This window comes from Cyprinodon tularosa, unplaced genomic scaffold (genome assembly GCF_016077235.1).
Source record: "Cyprinodon tularosa strain WSP-4 unplaced genomic scaffold, ASM1607723v1 ctg1190, whole genome shotgun sequence".
Taxonomy (NCBI): domain Eukaryota; kingdom Metazoa; phylum Chordata; class Actinopteri; order Cyprinodontiformes; family Cyprinodontidae; genus Cyprinodon; species Cyprinodon tularosa.
Window position 1 is genome coordinate 207320 of NW_024037993.1, and position 6430 is coordinate 213749.

The window sequence follows — 6430 nt, forward strand, 5'->3', positions numbered from 1 at the left end:
TAGGATGGGATGAACCACTTCCTGATGACCTCAAGCCACATTGGGAAGCTTGGCTCCAAGATCTCCATAATCTGTCTTCAGTGGACATACCACGGTGCTACACACCATCGACATTCAAGGAAGTTAAGCAGCATGAACTCCACCATTTTTGTGACGCTAGTTCAACTGGCTATGGGGAATGTTCTTATCTCAGAAGTGTTTCTAAATCATGAAAAGTCCACTGCACCCTTGTTATGGGAAAAGCGAGAGTTACACCAAGAAAAATAACAACGTTCCAAGACTGGAACTCTCTGCTGCGGTAGTGGCCACGAGGACAAGTGAAATGCTCAGGCGAGAGATTGAACTAGAAGACCTACAGGAGTACTTTTGGACCAACTCAAAGGTCGTGATTGGTTACCTTAATAACGATGCAAGGAGGTTCCATGTCTTTGTAGCAAATCGTATCCAACAAATTAAATCAAGCACAGAACCAAGACAGTGGCGACATGTTCCTTCGGAAGATAATCCAGCTGATCACTCGCCTCGCGGTCTCACAGCCAAAGAACTCTTGAAGTCAAACTGGTTTACTGGGCCTCACTTCTTATGGAAGAAGGAACTCCCTAAAGAGGAAGAGATTCAGGCTGACGAGGTCGACAGTGGAGACCCAAAACTCAAAAGAGCACAGGTTCTCACATCTGAAGCAAGGGAAGGGAGATTGCTGTCAAATCGCCTTGAGAAGTTTTCAGACTGGACAATAGTAGTAAAGGCCATAGCAAGGCTCAAGCGTCGTTCAAAGGAAGCAAAGGGCCTCAGGACAAGAACAAATGAGCTCTCTACACTAGAAGAAAGAGGGGATGCTGAAAAATTTGTAATCCAAGTAGTTCAAAGAGAAGCATTCAGTGAAGAGATCAAAGCTCTTAGCCAAGGCAAGGAAGATCGCAGAAATAAGTCAACCTGCCTCCATAATTTAAGCCCTTTCGTGGATAGCCATGGTATCCTAAGGGTGGGAGGAAGATTAACCCAAGCTGCACTCCATCCGCATACCAGACACCCAGCCATTCTCCCAAAGGGACATCATGTCTCTCGTCTCATAGTCAAGAATTACCATGAGAAGGTGTGTCATCAGGGTCGTGGAATGACAATGAACGAAATACGAGCCAATGGATTCTTGATTCTTGGATGCAATAGCGAAGTGTCATCTTTGATATTCAAATGTGTGAAGTGCAGGAAGTTAAGGAAGCCAAATCAGGAACAAAAAATGGCCAATCTTCCACCAGAGAGAATGGAATCTGCACCTCCATTCACATACAGTGGCATGGACTGCTTCCTCCCCTCTCTGTGTCAGAGAGGGGAGGAAGGAGCTGAAGAAACATGGACTCATATTTACCTGCATGTGTTCAAGAGCCATTCACATAGAGGTCTTGGATGACCTCACAACTGATGCGTTCCTGAATGCTTTACGTTGCTTTATCGCAACACGGGGCAATGTGAGACAACTTCAAAGTGACCAAGGCACCAACTTTGTAGGTGCAAGGAATGAGTTCCAAGATATGATGAAAGGACTACTGCAAGAACGTATGAACGAAATGGGATGCAGCTTTGTTATGAATCCTCCTGCATCTAGTCACATGGGCGGTGTCTGGGAGAGACAGATCCGCACAGTAAGGAGTGTCCTCATGTCTATTCTCGACCAATCTGCAAACAGACTAGACAGCTCTTCATTAAGGACCTACTTATATGAGGTAATGGCTATTGTGAATAGCAGACCCTTAACCACTCTATATCTCAATGATCCATCAGGTCCAGAACCCTTAACTCCGAATCACATACTCACAATGAAGTCCACTGTCATCATGCCCCCACCTGGCAAGTTCGTAAGAGAAGATCTCTATCTTCAAAAAAGATGGAAGAGAGTCCAGTTTCTGTCGAACGAGTTTTGGACCAGGTGGAGGAAGGAGTACCTGCTCAATCTGCAGCAAAGGAGAAAATGGACTAAGGATAGGAGAAGCGCAAGGATAAATGACATTGTCCTCCTGTTACATGAGAACTTGCCTAGGAATCAGTGGAAATTGGCAAGGGTTGTAGAAGTTTTCCCTTCCGCTGACAACAGGATCAGAAGAGTTAAGCTGCTGATCAGTAACACGGGCCTCGACAGTAGAGGTAGGCGCATATCTCAGCCTCATTATTTAGAAAGAGCCATACAAAAAACAGTGCTATTACTTGAAGCTGAGTGAAAGGGTTGACTTAATGAGATCTCATGGTCTCTCTTATTGTTTTGTTTTTCTCAGCAATTTTATGTACACAGTTTTAAGAATCACTTTTTGTGATTGGTGGGAGTGTAAATGCTGGGGATTTAGTTTCTTGTGTAATGCAGCTGTACCTAGTTTGACCACCAGAGGCTCCCCTCTTTTCTTTTAACACTTTTGTTATCGGTCTTTCTGACTTCCTCTTTATTCTTCTTCATGATGCATTCTGAAGCTGTTGTTACGGTTTTTGGTTAAAAGGCAAGATATTTCAAAGCTAAAGTGATTCCCCTCCCATTCAGAGCTGCAAGCGGGCAAAGTGGTCAGTAGACTGTAATACTACAACTTTATTTTATTTTATCCACAGACTGTGTGGATGTAAATTCATTGTTTTGTTTATTGTCTGTTTGTAGTTCTACGGTGGTCTACGGTGCATCCTGTTGCTAGCTGCACTAGCTATTTAAGTGCATCAATAAAGAAAACCATCTGTAGTTAAAGAACCGGAGTCCTCGGATGCTTGGATGGGCGGTATATTAAGAGTTAAATGTTCAAAAGAGTTGTAAGTATTAACTGCCTTGGGAGTAATCAGTAAGTCAGACTGAAATATTGTTGCTACTCCTCGCCCAGAACTTCTGGGTATGTGAAAATTTAAACAGCTTGAAGGAGTGTCCTCATTTATGCTCACATAATCCTCTTGCTGCAGCCACGTTCCTATAAGGCAACATAAGTCAATGTGATTAGCACAAATCAAGTCATTAACTAGCAGACTTTTAGAGGAAAGAGATCTTATGGTGCGGCATTGGCGGATGTGGTGCCGAACCGAAGGGACTGAGATTTCCTTCTCATCAGCAGGAAATAGCGGAGGCTGGTATCCTAATGAGATTTCAAAGGGGGAGAGACTGGTAGCAGATGAGACATGAGCATTATGTGGATACTCCACCCAATGCAGGAACTGACTCTAGTCAGTGGGGTTGGTGGAGGTGAAGCACACTGGGGGTGGACTCCAGCTCCTGGTTCATTTGTTCGGTTTGGCTGTTAGACTGGGGATGGTAACCAGAGGTTAAAGAGATTTTGGCTTCGAGGGCAGAACAAAAATGTTTCCATACCTGGGCTGTAAATTGCGGTCCTCTGTCTGACAGAATCTCCTGTGGGATGCCGTGTAACCTGAAGACGTGCTTAATCAGAAGTAGAGCTGCCTGAAAAGCGGTGGGAAGTTTTCTCAAAGGAAGGAGATGGCAGGCCTTGGAGAATCGATCGACTATAGTGAAAATGGTGGTCATGCCCTTGGATGCAGGTAATCCAGTGACAAAGTCTATGGCGATGTGTGACCAAGGGCGTTTGGGAACAGGCAGGGGATGAAGGAGACCAGAGGGAGGCAGATGAGATGATTTATTTTCCGGGCACAAACTGCACAGGTTAGAACAAACTCTTTTATGTCCCTGTGTAGTGAAGGCCACCAAAACCAACAGGAAATCAGGGCCACGGTTCTACTGACCCCTGGATGAGCAGATAACTTGGTGGTGTGCATCCAATGAATCAATCTAGATCTCACAGAAGAGGGAACGTAAGTTTTGTTAGGCGGACCTGTGCCGGGATCTGGTTAAGAAGTTTGAGCTTGTTTAATCAGGTCAGATATTTCCCAGGAGACTGTGGTGACAGTACAGCTAGCCGGTAAAATTCTAGCTGGAGTTTCAGGTTCATCAAGAGCGTGAAGACGGGACAGAGCGTCAGGTTTAATGTTTTTTGAGCCAGGGCGGTAGGAGATGATCAGGTTGAACCGAGAGAAAAATAGTGACCAACGGGACTGATGGGGATTTGATCTTTTGGCTGATTGAATGTACGAAAGATTTTTATGATCTGTCTATACCAAAATGGGATGCTCTGCGTCCTCAAGCCAATGCCGCCATTCTTCGAAGGCCAGTTTTATGGCGAGGAGTTCTCTGTCGCCGACGTCGTAATTTCGTTCAGCAGGGGTGAGTCTGCGGGAAAAAAATGCACACGGATGAGTTCTCTGGTCAGAATCAGAACTTTGGGACAGAACAGCCCCCAAACCTGAGTCAGATGCATCCACCTCCAAAATGAACTGTTTGGAGGGGTCCGGTTGGATGAGGATGGGTGTGTTGGAAAACAGAGTTTTAAGTTTCTTGAAGGCTGCTTCAGCCTCAGTGGACCAGTGAAAAGTTCTCTTAGCAGAAGTTAAGGCTGTTTGTGGTTGGGCTGTTTGGCTGTAGTTTCTGATGAACCTACAATAAAAATGTGCAAATCCCAGAAACATTTGAAATTGTTTCCTGTTTTGAGGAGTGGGCCAGTCCAGAACAGCCTTGATTTTATCCTCCGATGGCCTCACCTGCCCGCCCTCGAGCACAAAATCTAGAAAGATAACAGATGAGCGATGAAACTCACATTTTACAGCCTTCACAAATAATTTGTTTTCCAAAAGTCTTTGCAGGACCAAAAGGACATGTTTTTGATGTTTGGAGATGGTTCTGGAGTAAATCAGGATGTCATCTAAGTAGATAAACACAAAAATGTTTAAAAAATCTCTCGAAACGTCGTTCACTAATGCCTGGAAACAAGCTGGGGAGTTAAACAGACCGAAAGGCATGACCAGATACTCGTAATGTCCCACAGGTGTTTTGAAGGCTGTTTTCCATTCATCTCCTTCACGGATTCTGAGAAGGTGGTAAGCGTTTCTCAGGTCTAGCTTGGTGAACACAGTGGCACCCTGAACCGGTTGAAAGGCAGAGGCTAACAGAGGCAACGGATATTTCTTCTTGATTGTTATTTGGTTTAACCCACGGTAATCAATACAGGGTCGCAGAGATCCGTCTTTCTTGCTGACGAAGAAAAAACCGGCTCCGAGTGGAGAAGAAGATGGTCGGATTATTCCAGCCACTAGTGACTCATTGATATATTTCTCCATGGTTTCCCTCTCAGGTTTGGAGATGTTATAAAGCCGACTGTTAGGGAGAGGGGCCCCAGGGAGAAGATCGATGGCGCAGTCATAAGGACGGTGCGGAGGGAGAGAAAGGGCTCTAGCCTTACTGAACACCGGAGCCAAATCATGATAATCAGGAGGAATGGCAGAGAGATTGGGCGGGTCAACCTCCTGACGGTTTGCCGGCGACTGAGTCGGAGGGGCGGCGGAGCGGAGGCAGGAACAATCACAGGGAATAGACCAGGACTCTACATGTCTCTTAGACCAGTTAATATGTGGGTTGTGGAGTTGCAGTCTATCAAAACCTAGAACAATAGATGAGCTTGCAGATGGAAAAACATAAAAAGAAATGATTTCCCTATGGTTTCCGGAGATTAGTATTTCTAAAGGTTTGGTCTGATGCGTAATTTGAGGTAGTTGTTTTCCATCTAAAGCAGAGACTCTCAGGGGTTTAGTCAAAGGAGTGGTCTCAAGACTTAATTGTTTGACCAAACTAGAGTCGATTAGATTTCTTTCACAGCCTTAGTCAATCATAGCCGACAAAGTGAGGGACTGATCTTTTAAAAAAAAGAGTAGCAGGTAACAGAAGTCGATGGGATTTTTCAGTTTGAAGATGGTCCGCCAGACACCTCATTTCCTCTGGCGGACCCCGGCTTTTACCTTAGCGGGACAGACTGAAACAAAATGTCCAGGTTCTCCACAGTACAGGCAGAGGTTTTGTTTGAATCTCCTTTGTCTTTCTTCTGAAGAGAGTCTGGTGTGACCGATCTGCATGGGCCCAGCTTCTGAGGGCACTGTGGAAGAGGAAACTTCATTAGCTCTTTCAACAGACCTTTCAGGAAGTGCTGTGACTGGGAAAACACGGCTCTTGGATCTGGCTACGGATCTGGCTTGCAGCCTGTTATCTAAGCGGATAGTCAGTCTTATCAGATCTTCCAAAGTATTTGGTTCATCTAGAGTTACCAACTCGTCTTTAATTGACTCATCTAGGGAGTTGAAATAAGGGCTCTTAAGCGCCGTTTCTCCCCAAACCGGAAGCGGCCGCTTTAATCCGGAAGTCAATACAAAAATCAGCCACTGTTCTGTTCCCTTGCTTTATTTCTAGCAACCCACAGGATTCAGTGGTCTTATCTGTATCTTGGTTGAAAGCTTGCTTAAATTCCTTAATGAATTCATCATAAATACAACCATACTCAGTCTTGGAAGAGAATTTGGCTTCCGCCCACTCCAAGGCTTTACCAGACAGATGAGACAAAATAAAAGAAATCCT